The 17,160-nt window shown below is 39.7% G+C and overlaps 1 protein-coding gene across 2 annotated transcripts in view; it reads right to left on the reverse strand.

Moving 5' to 3' along the window:
* Positions 1-10,076: 10,076 nt before the first annotated feature.
* The window catches only part of LOC121380863 (myomodulin neuropeptides-like), a 151,161-nt gene continuing 144,077 nt past the window's right edge, over positions 10,077-17,160 (reverse strand). For both annotated transcript variants that reach the window (XM_041509865.1, XM_041509866.1), the window contains exon 3: positions 10,077-10,857. The gene's annotated coding sequence lies outside the window, so the exon portion shown is untranslated. The remainder of the gene's footprint in view (positions 10,858-17,160) is intronic.

A 17,160-nucleotide genomic window follows, 5' to 3' on the forward strand; every position in this document is an offset into this window, starting at 1 on the left:
TCTCTCTCTCTCTCTCTCTCTCTCTCTCTCTCTCTCTCTCTCTCTCTCTCTCTCTCTCTCTCTCTCTCTCTCTCTCTCTCTCTCTCTCTCTCTCTCTCTCTGTGTGTGTGTGTGTGTGTGTGTGTATGTGTGTCTGTCTTTCTGTTTCTCGCTCTCTTTTTCTCTTCTTTCTCGTTATAATGTGTAATGTGGTTTAATATGCGTGACTGTCATAACTAATTTATTACCAGGAAGTGGAAACGCGCAAGGCATAAAACTAATGCGAAAGCCCCAACCTCCCGCCCAGACCTAGTGAACCGCAATTGCCAGTTTGCGCATGAAATCTTTTAAATACGTGTGGTTATTTATTTCTAACTATATCTACATTAGTATGGATTATAATTAGATTTGCATCGCTGAAAATAATACATTTATTCGATTGTCAATGCTTGTGTGTGACCATGCTTGTATGTACGAACTGGCAGAACGGTACACTGCATATGGGCACGTATTTGCAAACATAACTGAAATGTTGCTGCTTTTAAAATTAGTTGTTAATTTACTGTGATATTATTTATTTATAATTTTTTGTAAGCCTTTTGAAATATGATTCCGTGAGATCTTAAATTTTTTATTTATTTGTTTAATAAAACTGTTCTTTCAATTGACGCAATGTTGTGGTTAACAGATTCGAGGCAAGGCTTGTTGAAACTGGAATGCGTTGTGACTGCATTCAAACCGATACTCCCACACCACGCTTATCGGGTTTGTCAAGTCCACTTTTTGTTACACTTTGTTGTCGCGAGGAACCGTAGACTGATGGTAAAGCATCGATGCAACAAAACCGACCTCTGTTGTAGTTCCTCAAATCGGATCACGATTTTCCCTTTCAGCATTAAATTAAGACTTGCCCATGAATCCTCATTGCCAGTGATCGGCCGTGGCAGGTGCTGGTCAGTGGAACGATTACGAACACATTAAATTAGCTTAGTCCAGACAGTTTTTCTTCAGTAATAATTTAAAGATTTTTTATATGATGTCATCAGATTCTGTATGGGAATGAAGGCGACACGACAAACGCAACTGAATACGTTTGTCTCGGGTGGAAAAAAGAAAGAACACATACACGACATTAATAAAACAAGAACCCTCGAATATCATGCGCGGATATGCGCCAAACATATTTCTTTTCTTTTCTTTTCTTTGTTTTCTTCTGCCATGGATAATACCCTTAAAACCAAAGCTCAAACCTCTGCCAATGTCTAGGTCTGTTCTATGGGTTCGCATACTAGTATTTGTTTTTAAATATATACATGCGGAATTATTGGCAGGTACAATATAGTTTGGGCTACTACAAACAGGATGACCAGTAACACATTGTATATAAATTGTAATACGCTGATATTATAATAAACAACCAAATGTGTTTTAAATGAAATTTTGGTTCTTAAAAAGCGTTTTTAGTGAAATACATGCTAAAGACATAAGAATATTTTTAGGTGTTTTTGTTTTAATATATAATTACTATTATAATCTAGAAAAGAAACAGCATTAAAAATAACAACACACTGAATTAAAACACCAACCTTTTACAGATAATACATTATTTTCAAGATAATCTGTTTTACCAGGACGCTAGACATTTCCGAGCTGAATGAATTTATAAAAGCTGTCTGCAATAACACAAAGGCTTAGTGCCAAAGTTCTTTAATGTTAGATACAAATTGAATGGCATTGCTGAAAAGCTTAACTAAAGTTAAGTCCGTCTGGTGTTTTATCAGTGCACATACAGTCTAGTATTCCACAACTGGTATATCAACTGGTATGGTATATGGCGCTTTGTTCCTGTTTAATTCTATACAAACTAAATGACATTTGTCAAGAAGCTTAACTCTAAGGTTACAAGTAAATTCTCAAAGTTACAAGTGTCATATTTCGTTATTTCTGCATGTATCTGTTATAAATTTCTCGCTCCAGCCAGTGCACCACGACTGGTACATCTAAGGCAGTGGTAAGTGCTATCCTGTCTATGGGATGGTGCATATAAAAGATCCCTTGCTGATAATCGAAAAGAGTAGCCCATGAAGTGGCGACAGCGGGTTTCCTTTCTCAATATCTGTGTGGTCCTTAACCATATGTTTGACGCCATATAACCGTAAATAAAATGTGTTGAGTGCGTCGTTAAATAAATAAAACATTTCCTTTGTATCTGTTGTAAATACATGTAACTACAAATTAATCGATCCCACACAATAATCAGCTTTACACATTTAACTCGATGATATAAAACTTGTAATGTACTGCTGCTCGGCGTAAACGGTGCCCTCTAGACTCCTTGGCGTTAAATATAAAGTACGTACTGTACACAGAACATCTTCATGGCGTATTCATTAAAACAACCGATATATAGCCTCTATTAGAAACATGCTTTTCTGCCCTTGATTTGTATGTACGCTAAGCGGCACGAACATCCACTAAATTACTTTGCACGTGAATAGAGAATAATACACGAGTGGCCGTTAGATACCATTTATCTCACAACGAGTTGTTTTAAAGTTATCTAACGAGCGAAAGCGAGTTTGATACGTTTTTAAATAACGAGTTGTAAGATAAATGGTATCTAACGGACACGAATGTATTATTCTGTTTCTTACGTATCCTAAACAAAGAACACCCCAGGTTTTAAGCAAATTTTAACACCTTTTTCAACTAGTTATTTACAGCCGTTGCACTTGTAACCGACTTGTGTAAACGCGTCACAGACACATGACTGCCAGGTTAACTATACGTCACAGTGTATTCTATTTGCAACGTGTTGTTTTTCATTGGATGCATGGCACTGGTGACCTGGTGTCATCACCTAGTAGCAGCCAGTCGTGTATCTTTAATTTGTTAACACACGTACGTGTGTAAACAACCCATGTGTTATCAAAAATAACGCATGATGGTCTCACCAACGGCTGTGTAAGAACTTTCTTCATCACTAAAGAGATGCAGTTCAAATACGACATCGCCCCCCAAGTTCAGCCAGCAAACGTGTCGTTTAACGTTCGCGAACTGACTGGTTTCCGACGTGGCTATTTAGTTAATGTGAAGCGCATAAACCAGTCTAGCGAACGTTTTTAAAGTTTGTTTTGTTTAATGACACCACTATAGCACATTGATTAATTAATCATCGACTACTGGCTGTCAAGCATTTGGTAATTCTGACTCGAAGTCATCAGAGGAAACCCGCTACATTTTTCCAAATGCAGAAAGGGATCTTTTAATTTATATGCACTTTCCCACAGACAGGAAAGCACATGCAACGGCCGTTGACCAATTGTGGTGCATTGGTTGGAACGAGAAAAATCTCATTCAGTTGAATTGATCCACAGGTGGTTCGATCATGCGACGCAAGCACCTCAGGCGAGCACTGAACCGCCTGAGCTAAATCCCGCCCCCTCGGAAATTTTTCTGCTCGGCCCACGTGTTATCCTGTCCGATTCAACCGGAGGGGACTTTAGGTTTCATCTCCGTCCTTTTGTCTGTCTGTCTGTCTTGTCCGTCCGTCTGTCCGTCCGTCCATCTGTGCCACATATAGTTTTCCGGATGTTGTTTTGTTTTGGGTTTTTTGTTGTTGTTTTCACAGTGACTTGAGATATCGAGCTGAAATTTTGTTTATAACTTTTATTTATCATGTTACGGATCAAGTTTGAGTTTCGTGGCGATTTACCCTTTTTTGACAGTTATGGTCCTTGAATTTAGGAGATGCGAAAAAAAAGGAAAAAAGTTTGGTCATCATACAATTTTGGGGGCGGGATTTAGCTCAGTCGGTTGAGTGCTCACTTGAGGTGCTTGCGTCGCAGGATCGAACGACCTCTGTGGATCCATATAGCTGATTGTTTTTTCTCGTTCCAACCAGTGTAGGCCTACCACAACTAGACAAAGGCCGTGGTATGTGTTTTCCTGTCTGTGGGAAAATGCATATAAAAGATCCCTTGTTGCATTAGAAAAAATGTAGCGGGTCAGAATTACCAAATGTTTGACACCCAATAGCTGATGATTAATTAATCAATGTGCTCCAGTGGTGTCGTTAAAAACAAAACAAAACAAAGTCATGGAATTTTGCGACTTTCCGGTGGGATCTGGCTCAGTCGGGAGAACGCTCGGTGAGAACTTGCGTTGTAGGATCGTCGAACAACCTCGGTGGTCCCATTCTCTGATTGGGTTGCCCCCGTCCCAACCAGTGCACTACGACTGGTATATCGATGACCGTGGTATGTGTTGTCTTGTCTGGGTAATTGCATATAACATCCCTTGCTACAAATGGGAAAATGTAGCGCGTTTCCTCTATGACTATATGTCAGAATTACCAAATGTTTGACATAAAAAAATCGATGATTAACAAATCAATGTGTTTGAAAAGACAAACTTTAACTTTGAGACAGGCCCTTAATATCCTGGGGGGGGGGGGGGGGGGGGGGGCGTAGCCCAGTGGTAAAGCACTTGCCTGGTGCGCGGTCGGTCTAGCATTGATCCCAATCAGTCTAGCATCTAGCATCGATCCCAATCAGTCTAGCATCGATCCCAATCAGTCTAGCATCGATCCCAATCGGTAGGCCCATTGGGCTGTCTATTTCTCGTTATAGCCAGTGCGCCCATCTTCACATGTTACAAACTTCTTATTGGTGTTTAGCATACGTAGTCAATTTTATTTAAATATAATCAACATATGGTATTGAACGCTTTGAAATGGTGGTGTGGGGGTCCGTGGACATATTATTTGGTCATATGTTTAATCGTAGATGCTTAACTACTTTCTGGAACATTTCAAACCACCTTTTCTACTATTTTAAAACTAAGGCGGGAAAATGTGTGCAACTACTACTCCAATCCCAACTCCTAAAGCAAAAATAATCAGATGTAACAATCATAGATATAAAGTTGTAGTTAAGGTTTCGGTTCACTCGACATTTAATTTCCGGCTATCACTAAAAATCGAATCCATGTCGTAGAAGTTATTTTCGCATCATGTATAGATTTAATGCTGATTTGAGAATAGTCATAATGAATACCATGCACGAGCAATATGAAAGCTGTGTATTCCGTGACCACAGACTTCTCTGTACACCGTTCTGAATGATGATGGTGTGATCACATGGTATTCGTTTGCTTTTCCATGACAGATAGAGATATTTGTACACCTCAACATATTTTAAGTACGGCTAGTTGGTGTCAAACATACGGTTATTTCAGCACTTGGTCAAGAGAGAAAAAAACGAGAGACGGAGATACACACACACACACACACGCACAGAGAGAGAGAGAGAGACAGAGAGAGAGAGAGATGTACGCACGCACATACATGTATTCGGAAGTTGTGTTAATGGTACATATTTACATATGTATTTTCACATTTGAGATATATTGTAGTTTGTGTTCATTAATTAAAAGTTAGAGTTTGTTTTGTTTAAAAAACACATTGATTCATTAATTATCGGCTATTGGATGTCAAACATTTGGTAATTCTGATATATTCATATAGTCTTAGAGAAAACTCGCTACATGTTTTCCATTAGCAGCAAGGACTCTTTTATATGCACATACCGGAAGACAGGACATTACATACCACGACCTTTGATATAAGCTAGTGGTGTAGCAGTGGGTGGGATGTGGAAAACCCAGTCCATCGAGGGTGTTCGATCCTACCACACACACACCTCAGGCGAGCGCTCTACCCACTGAGCTGAATCCCGTCCCCTTTTCTAGTAATTAGTCCACGTAGTAGTTTTCAAACATGCGTAAAACTAATATCTTACGTTTTTATGTTTTACTGTATGTTTTAAAATCATGCTGTCGTATTACGAAACTCAAATCTACATGTAGTTTTATTATTTTTTTATTTTTATTTTTATTTTTTTTTTTTTTTTTTTTTTTTTTTGGGGGGGGGTACGTAGTCCAGTGGTAATGAGCTCGCCTGATGCGGTCGGTTTAGGATCGATCCTCGTTGGTAAATACATTGGGCTAATTCTTGTTCCAGTCTGTGCACGATGACTGGTATATTGAAGATATGTGGTATGTGCTATCTTGTATGTGGGATGGTACATATAAAAGATCCCTTGCACCGGGTTTTCTCTCTAAGACTGAAAATTACCAAATGTTTCACTTCCAATAGTCGATGATTATTAAATTAATGTGCTCTAATGGTGTCGTTAAACAAAACAAACTTTTAAACTTTTTCCTTCTTTTGTATTTTTATCATTCTGGAATATTCCATTCAGGTCTTCGTTGAGACTATAAATATAAGAAAGTCATTGTTGAAGGTACTATGGTACGTTGAAAAAGCTGTGTGTCAAATGTTTTTGTTATGGTTGGTTTTGTTATTGTTTTTGTTTGATTGTTTGTTATTGTTTAAAGCAATAAAATATTTTTCAATCACATATGTTTTGGTGACTTAGTTTGATAGTAAATCTTGGACTGTTCACAGTAAACATATCCAGTTCAGCGACTTTACAACACTATTACTGAATAGTTAATCTGTTTATTGCGGATACTAATTAAGTCCACATGACAGTACAGTATATCTTTCTACGCAAATAGTAGTGCGTGTCGCACATCGCGATGTCCGATTCGGACTACGTAAATAGCATAACGCGGCGTTAATTTTTATTTATTAATAACAGATCCGCTTAAAAAAACAAAAACTGGCGATGTGTGAAACAATATTTACGCATCACTTGAAGACATAAAAATCATATTTGATAAAAAGCACGAAAGCCTCTGTATGTAATAAGGCGGAAGAACACGAAATAAAGCTAAATAATATCGATACTTTTCGTCATCAGACACTGAACACTGAGAAATCTTTTGTTTATGGAAACGAATAAAACCCGTCTTGGTCATCGTAGTCTAAAAGCATTGTCTGCAGAATCCCACTGTGCATTTGAAACTGTTCGCGAACGGATTCACCACTCTACTAGTGATGCCAGGGTATGGTATGGTATAGGGATTAACGTGTACATTCAGAGCAAGCTGTTTTAGCGCACGTCTGTCATGGGCGCAGGGCTGGAAAGGTTGGGGTGGGTGGGTGCACTGGCAGGTGGTCCCTGGGTCGGCAGCAGGCGGAGGGTTGGTTTGGGTGCTATGGAATTTGGAATGCCCCGTAGGATTAATGCCAAAGGGAAAAGGTGCGCATTGTGAATGAAGTAAATTTGGCGCGGTTTTTTGGGTGTTTTTATCGGTCCGCCGAATGGAAAAAAGGGAGCTATATAAATTTTGAACTTAGTTTGCCGAGAGTAGCTCGTTACTAGGACCTAGTTGGTGATGCCAAAGCTGGATTTGTTTTTACTAATCTGTTGAGCAGCACCACGAGTGGACGGCACAACGGTTGGATTCGCCGGGGGTGCGTTAGGTGAGGGGAGGTGTGTGGAGGGGGAGGGGAGGGGGCTGTCCACCGGAAAGTAGTGATAGGGTGCGTTAAGCATAGGCGGTTTTGGCCGTAGGGAGTGTTAGGAGAGGCCGGGGGCCGCCCCCCCCCCACCCATCCTCTGCCCCCCTCCAGGCTGGTCACACTGACGTTCCTTATATGAATGGTGTTCCTCCTAAATACTACTAATTATCTTCTCTGTAAGGCCTGGGTCCAACTTCCTTTCCCACCCCCATTTTCAGTCTCGTAAGGGTTAATAATTAGGTAATATTAAATTATAATTAAAGTTATTATAAATAAATTGGGTTCTTTTTTATTATGCTGCCCGCTCAAAATTTTGCGACAAAATCTTTTATCGATGAGTACTATTTTTTAATTTAGATTGCGATTTTTATGGTTGTTCTATCGTCAGGTTTCCGTATTAGCATTATAAGACATTTTTAAAGTCCCGAAATAAAAACTGGCGAAAAAAGTGGGGCCTGTGTTGTTGTTTAAAGATCAAACGTGTTTAAAGATCAAACTAAAATACTGCTGTGCATAAGATTCACCATTACTGAACTATTTATGAACGTGTATCCCTTAAGATTAAAGATAAAAAAAAATACTGCTGTGCATAAGATTCACCATTACTGAACTATTTATGAACGTGTATCCCTTAAGATTAAAGCAGGCTTCTATTCCGGTACAGTTTTTCTTCTTTTCTTTCCATCGGTCTACAGGCTGGTAGGTACTGGGTTCTGATCCCAGTCGCGGCATGGGATTTTTAATCCAGATACCGACTCCAAACCCTAAGTGAGTGCTCGGCAAGGCTCAGTGGGTAGGTGTAAACCACTTGCACCGACCAGTGATCCATAACTGGTTCAACAAAGGCCATGGTTTGTGCTATCCTGCCTGTGAGAAGCGCAAATAAAACATCCCTTGCTGCTAATCGGAAAGAGTAGCCCATGTAGTGGCGACAGCGTGTTTCCTCTCAAAATCTGTGCGGTCCTTAACCATATGTTTGACGCCATATAACCGTAAACAAAATGTGTTGAGTGCGTCGTTAAATAAAACATTTCTTTCTTTCTTCTTTTCTTTGTGCTATAAATATTAGGCTACTCCGCTTCATACACCCAAGCTTAGATACCCGAGTATCTGAAATAAACCGAATTTTTCGGAATGTACATATCCAGTTGATTACTGCTATAACTAGTCCATCGAGTCAGCGAATCAGATTTACTGGTTACCATGTTCTTGGCTTTGTCGCAGATCACAGTTATCTTTCCACTTGGTTGATCAAAATCCGCAAATCTATTCGCACAAGAAGTCTGCTGTTTGACAAACAGCTTTTTATTGGCAGTTATTGGACTGAAGTATGTAGTTTGCAAATGTGTTTAACTTGTTAAAAATAAAGAATTCTTTGTGTCATTGGGCTATTTCTCATTCCAGCTAGTGCCCCATAACTGGTATATCAAAGGCCGTGGTATGTGCTATCATATCTGAGGGATGGTGCATATAAAAGATCCCTTGCTACTAATGGGAAAATGTAGCGGGTTTTCACTCTAAAACTATAAGTCAAAAGTACAAAATGTTTGACATCCAATAGCCATTGATTAATAAATCAATATGCTCTAGTGGTGTCGTTAAACAAAACAAAGTTTAAAAAAACCCTTCTTAGTGATAACTCCAGCCCATGCAAATGTAGTACCTTTAGTGTAAAATTGGTGTACTCTAGCTAATTTAGTCGATGTGTTTGTTTAAACCAATATCCTGGGAGAAAGAGCTGGACAATAGGGGTCGTCTTTTTCAGGATATGTTGCAAAGATGTACTAAAATCCACTGACCTACGGATGTTAATAAACGTGCCACTAATGCTATATAGAAACATAATGTAACGTAAATAAGTGTGGTATGTGGCCAATTAAGCTTGTTTGTGGACTTGGAGCCTAATTCACTAAACTCTCGCAACTTTGGGATCTCGCAGTACAGTGCTAAAAGACTGACAAAGAGGATGATTTGTTGGCTAGCAGAGCCTAAGAGACCTTTGTGAATTAGGCCCTTGTAGACATAAGCGTACGGGCTCCCATTTTTGAAGGGGAGCAGGCTGATTTTTGCCCAAATTAAAAGAACATTTCCGAATCTGGATAACATTTATTAATATATTAAGATTACTCAATACTGCAATATATATGTATGGTTGCAAACGAATCACTACACATTTTTACATGGATTACAACTAATATTGTGGGTAGAACTTAAATACATATTGAAAAGGTTTTAATGTCAGCTTATTTAGTCTGGATAAATCTATCGTTTTTGCCCGAATTTGAGGATATATTCCACGTCGTGAGGTGGAGGGAGTGTGTGTGACTTGGGGGGAGTTGCCTAGTCTCGTACGCTTAAGCTTGTAGACTCTTTGTTCAGTCACTTAGATTAAAAACGCACCTGTTTCATCCATCATGACAGGTCCGGAATACAGGGTCGTATCTGGTGGGGAATGAATATCCTTTTGTTTGTTTGTTTGTTTGTTTGTTTGTTTGTTTAAAACTGCCCTTTTCTAGCACTGGAACATAGAAAAATAACGTGGAGCTGGGAGATTCCCTGTGATGTAAGTTAAGTCAGAGAATAAAAACAAATATTAATAACTGTGATATATTTTCGTGTGTAAAGTCTATCATGCATGAATGAATGTAGATGCTACATAAGCCAATTATATTTAAAAATATTTATTTTACAACAACCAGCTATATAACAACATAGTCGCTCCATTGCTATTGCTTTATTGATGACGTCACATCTGAACGAATGTCCCACAATTCCATGCACAGGGATGGGCACTGAATGACCTTATTTTCAAATATTGATTATGATTACAGTCGATCAGGTTTCCTTGTTATATAGGTTGGAATACATGCAGGTTAATGCAGAACGGAATATTTTCAGGTGTCATTTATTGGCAGATAGTGCCATTTAACAACATGGGAATTTAAACTACAGGTTTATAGAGATGCCCTTAATGGACACGTTGTTGTTGTAGAGAGTGGTATTTGTATCAGGTTCGACTGTACTAGGCGGTTTTCCACGGGTAGTCTATAAGTCTTGTTGATGTCAGTATCGCAGTCATTAGCATTATTTCAATACTTGTTCTGTTTGATTGGTTAGTCCATAGTAAATTTTGCTGGCATTAAGATGAAAAACTAAATTATTTTATTTTATTTAGGGGTTATTATTTGTATTGCAAAACAAAATCCACAATTTGTCCAACATCCATGGTTGAATGAAAAGAAAATTGTACCTTCTTAGTTTAAACATAATTTCACATATTAATGTGTTCTACACGTGAGTGATGGGTGGAAGTGGGTTTGTTTGTGCTAGGCTTGTCTTGCACACTGCAGTTTGAAGTGAAGTAACTAGTAGTATATCGAGCTGCATATCAACAGATCTCCGACGTTTCTTCTATACTGAATGAGTTTGGACCATCTGTGCTCTACCTGGAAAATAAACACAGAAATAAACACTAAATATCAAAAGAGCTGTTAAACTATAAATAAATAAATAAATAAATAAATAAATAAATAAATAAATAAGCACATTAACATGAACATATCCGAACGAGAAAACAGTTATCGTATTAAAAATCGTATTTCTGCACAAGGCAAAGTCAAAAGGATTTTTGGACAAAGTTTGACAGTCATGCCTATTCTCATGTGCGTCATATATAGGAGAACTGTCTTACCCTTACTTTGATTATAAGAGGACTGCCACTCCCAGGCCATTACACCCGTACTTTGATTATAAGAGGACTGTCACTCCCCAGGTCATTACACCCTTCTGACTTTGCCTATAAGAGGACTGCCACTCCTCAGGTCATTACACCCTTCTTACTTTGCTTATAAGAGGACTACCACTTCCCAGGTCATTACACAATCTCTACTTTGTCTATAAGAGGACAGCCACTCCCAGGACATTACATCCTTCTTACTTTGTCTATAAGAGGACTGCCACTCCCAGCACACTACACCCTTCTTACTTTGCCTATAAGAGGACTGCCACTACCAACACTGTTTTTTTTATTAATATAAACCTGCACAGGACAATGATCGGGTTGTGATGACATGCACTCATGAACCCTTGTTAAAGCAGTGCTGATATCAGGTGTTCGCCTCCGAGCTGTTAAACATAATTGTAAAAATTACTGACCCTAGTCTCTGAGGTACGAACCTTTTTGTTTTGCGTGAAATATATTCTGGACTAATACCAACACCAGGACGACTACAAGCCAACGGATTTGACACAATTGATAACTGAAGCAAGAAGTTGTAAGTATTGAGTAATTTAATGTTTAAAAAAAGCTGTAACAGTCAAAACTAGTTTCCAATGCCTACAAACTAGGATCATTACCTTTAAATAGTATCACACATTGGGCTATTTCTCGTTCCAAACAGTGCACCACTACTGGTATATCAATGGTCGTGGTATAAGCTATCCTATCTGTTGGATGATGCATATAAAGTATCCTTTGCTAGTAATGAAACAATGTAGCGAGTTTCCTCTCTAATTAAGACTATATGTCAAAATCAATGTGCTCTAGTGATAACAGACTTTTCTCTCTTTTTTTTTGCTACTAATGGAAAACTGTAGCGAGTTTAAGACTATGTCAAAATTACCAAATGTTTGACATCCAATAGCCAATGTGCTCTAGTGGTGTCGTTAAAACACTTATTAAATAGCAGCATAAACATTTACAACAAGGAGACCAAGGTAAAATGAGGTCAAATAAAACCAAGATATATCGAATTGCAGTGATTCCGTAATGGTGTCCGGGCTTTGTAAAAATATCCCACGGACTCGAACTTGATTGGTTGGCTTTGTCGGTTTTATTTACAAAGTTGTAATCCATCTTATAGTAGTATCTAACCCAATCCGGCTGGGTCAAGAGTTCGAGGTGCACCTAACGTCTAATACAGCAGTTAATACTACAAGTCCTGCCATTGGTGGTAAATGTGACAGTGTCAGTGTACCGACTACTATTGTATTTGAAACACATGCGGGGTCCTACTATGTCAGTGTACCGACTACTATTGTATTTGAAACACATGCGGGGTCCTACTATGTCAGTGTACCGACTACTATTGTATTTGAAACACATGCGGGGTCCTACTATGTCAGTGTACCGACTACTATTGTATTTGAAACACATGCGGGGTCCTACTATGTCAGTGTACCGACTACTATTGTATTTGAAACACATGCGGGGTCCTACTATGTCAGTGTACCGACTACTATTGTATTTGAAACACATGCGGGGTCCTACTATGTCAGTGTACCGACTACTATTGTATTTGAAACACATGCGGGGTCCTACTATGTCAGTGTACCGACTACTATTGTATTTGAAACACATGCGGGGTCCTACTATGTCAGTGTACCGACTACTATTGTATTTGAAACACATGCGGGGTCCTACTATGTCAGTGTACCGACTACTATTGTATTTGAAACACATGCGGGGTCCTACTATGTCAGTGTACCGACTACTATTGTATTTGAAACACATGCGGGGTCCTACTATGTCAGTGTACCGACTACTATTGTATTTGAAACACATGCGGGGTCCTACTATGTCAGTGTACCGACTACTATTGTATTTGAAACACATGCGGGGTCCTACTATGTCAGTGTACCGACTACTATTGTATTTGAAACACATGCGGGGTCCTACTATGTCAGTGTACCGACTACTATTGTATTTGAAACACATGCGGGGTCCTACTATGTCAGTGTACCGACTACTATTGTATTTGAAACACATGCGGGGTCCTACTATGTCAGTGTACCGACTACTATTGTATTTGAAACACATGCGGGGTCCTACTATGTCAGTGTACCGACTACTATTGTATTTGAAACACATGCGGGGTCCTACTATGTCAGTGTACCGACTACTATTGTATTTGAAACACATGCGGGGTCCTACTATGTCAGTGTACCGACTACTATTGTATTTGAAACACATGCGGGGTCCTACTATGTCAGTGTACCGACTACTATTGTATTTGAAACACATGCGGGGTCCTACTATGTCAGTGTACCGACTACTATTGTATTTGAAACACATGCGGGGTCCTACTATGTCAGTGTACCGACTACTATTGTATTTGAAACACATGCGGGGTCCTACTATGTCAGTGTACCGACTACTATTGTATTTGAAACACATGCGGGGTCCTACTATGTCAGTGTACCGACTACTATTGTATTTGAAACACATGCGGGGTCCTACTATGTCAGTGTACCGACTACTATTGTATTTGAAACACATGCGGGGTCCTACTATGTCAGTGTACCGACTACTATTGTATTTGAAACACATGCGGGGTCCTACTATGTCAGTGTACCGACTACTATTGTATTTGAAACACATGCGGGGTCCTACTATGTCAGTGTACCGACTACTATTGTATTTGAAACACATGCGGGGTCCTACTATGTCAGTGTACCGACTACTATTGTATTTGAAACACATGCGGGGTCCTACTATGTCAGTGTACCGACTACTATTGTATTTGAAACACATGCGGGGTCAGTCCTACTATGTCAGTGTACCGACTACTATTGTATTTGAAACACATGCGGGGTCCTACTATGTCAGTGTACCGACTACTATTGTATTTGAAACACATGCGGGGTCCTACTATGTCAGTGTACCGACTACTATTGTATTTGAAACACATGCGGGGTCCTACTATGTCAGTGTACCGACTACTATTGTATTTGAAACACATGCGGGGTCCTACTATGTCAGTGTACCGACTACTATTGTATTTGAAACACATGCGGGGTCCTACTATGTCAGTGTACCGACTACTATTGTATTTGAAACACATGCGGGGTCCTACTATGTCAGTGTACCGACTACTATTGTATTTGAAACATATGCGGGGTCCTACTATGTCAGTGTACCGACTACTATTGTATTTGAAACATATGCGGGGTCCTACTATGTCAGTGTACCGACTACTATTGTATTTGAAACACATGCGGGGTCCTACTATGTCAGTGTACCGACTACTATTGTATTTGAAACATATGCGGGGTCCTACTATGTCAGTGTACCGACTACTATTGTATTTGAAACACATGCGGGGTCCTACTATGTCAGTGTACCGACTACTATTGTATTTGAAACACATGCGGGGTCCTACTATGTCAGTGTACCGACTACTATTGTATTTGAAACACATGCGGGGTCCTACTATGTCAGTGTACCGACTACTATTGTATTTGAAACACATGCGGGGTCCTACTATGTCAGTGTACCGACTACTATTGTATTTGAAACACATGCGGGGTCCTACTATGTCAGTGTACCGACTACTATTGTATTTGAAACACATGCGGGGTCCTACTATGTCAGTGTACCGACTACTATTGTATTTGAAACACATGCGGGGTCCTACTATGTCAGTGTACCGACTACTATTGTATTTGAAACACATGCGGGGTCCTACTATGTCAGTGTACCGACTACTATTGTATTTGAAACACATGCGGGGTCCTACTATGTCAGTGTACCGACTACTATTGTATTTGAAACATATGCGGGGTCCTACTATGTCAGTGTACCGACTACTATTGTATTTGAAACACATGCGGGGTCCTACTATGTCAGTGTACCGACTACTATTGTATTTGAAACACATGCGGGGTCCTACTATGTCAGTGTACCGACTACTATTGTATTTGAAACACATGCGGGGTCCTACTATGTCAGTGTACCGACTACTATTGTATTTGAAACATATGCGGGGTCCTACTATGTCAGTGTACCGACTACTATTGTATTTGAAACATATGCGGGGTCCTACTATGTCAGTGTACCGACTACTATTGTATTTGAAACATATGCGGGGTCCTACTATGTCAGTGTACCGACTACTATTGTATTTGAAACATATGCGGGGTCCTACTATGTCAGTGTACCGACTACTATTGTATTTGAAACACATGCGGGGTCCTACTATGTCAGTGTACCGACTACTATTGTATTTGAAACACATGCGGGGTCCTACTATGTCAGTGTACCGACTACTATTGTATTTGAAACATATGCGGGGTCCTACTATGTCAGTGTACCGACTACTATTGTATTTGAAACACATGCGGGGTCCTACTATGTCAGTGTACCGACTACTATTGTATTTGAAACACATGCGGGGTCCTACTATGTCAGTGTACCGACTACTATTGTATTTGAAACACATGCGGGGTCCTACTATGTCAGTGTACCGACTACTATTGTATTTGAAACATATGCGGGGTCCTACTATGTCAGTGTACCGACTACTATTGTATTTGAAACACATGCGGGGTCCTACTATGTCAGTGTACCGACTACTATTGTATTTGAAACATATGCGGGGTCCTACTATGTCAGTGTACCGACTACTATTGTATTTGAAACATATGCGGGGTCCTACTATGTCAGTGTACCGACTACTATTGTATTTGAAACACATGCGGGGTCCTACTATGTCAGTGTACCGACTACTATTGTATTTGAAACACATGCGGGGTCCTACTATGTCAGTGTACCGACTACTATTGTATTTGAAACATATGCGGGGTCCTACTATGTCAGTGTACCGACTACTATTGTATTTGAAACATATGCGGGGTCCTACTATGTCAGTGTACCGACTACTATTGTATTTGAAACATATGCGGGGTCCTACTATGTCAGTGTACCGACTACTATTGTATTTGAAACATTTGCGGGGTCCTACTATGTCAGTGTACCGACTACTATTGTATTTGAAACACATGCGGGGTCCTACTATGTCAGTGTACCGACTACTATTGTATTTGAAACACATGCGGGGTCCTACTATGTCAATGTACCGACTACTATTGTATTTGAAACACATGCGGGGTCCTACTATGTCAGTGTACCGACTACTATTGTATTTGAAACACATGCGGGGTCCTACTATGTCAATGTACCGACTACTATTGTATTTGAAACACATGCGGGGTCCTACTATGTCAGTGTACCGACTACTATTGTATTTGAAACACATGCGGGGTCCTACTATGTCAGTGTACCGACTACTATTGTATTTGAAACATTTGCGGGGTCCTACTATGTCAGTGTACCGACTACTATTGTATTTGAAACATATGCGGGGTCCTACTATGTCAGTGTACCGACTACTATTGTATTTGAAACACATGCGGGGTCCTACTATGTCAGTGTACCGACTACTATTGTATTTGAAACACATGCGGGGTCCTACTATGTCAGTGTACCGACTACTATTGTATTTGAAACACATGCGGGGTCCTACTATGTCAGTGTACCGACTACTATTGTATTTGAAACACATGCGGGGTCCTACTATGTCAATGTACCGACTACTATTGTATTTGAAACACATGCGGGGTCCTACTATGTCAGTGTACCGACTACTATTGTATTTGAAACATATGCGGGGTCCTACTATGTCAGTGTACCGACTACTATTGTATTTGAAACACATGCGGGGTCCTACTAAAAATAGCATGATAATTTTTGGGTGGAACTAGAGTAGTCACAGACAATACCCGTTATGTCTGAAATGAACAGCTTACCTCCCCCCCTCCCCCCCATTTTGTTCTGATTTACTTTAAGGGTGAGGGTTGATAGTTATTTACATTCATGGTGAATATGTAGATTGATACGCTGTATGTAAGAGTTTTAGCCATATTTGTTACTAAAAACATTTGGTGTCGTGTATGGAATTTGATTTGGTTTG

This window comes from Gigantopelta aegis, chromosome 9 (genome assembly GCF_016097555.1).
Source record: "Gigantopelta aegis isolate Gae_Host chromosome 9, Gae_host_genome, whole genome shotgun sequence".
Lineage (NCBI taxonomy): Eukaryota > Metazoa > Mollusca > Gastropoda > Neomphalida > Peltospiridae > Gigantopelta > Gigantopelta aegis.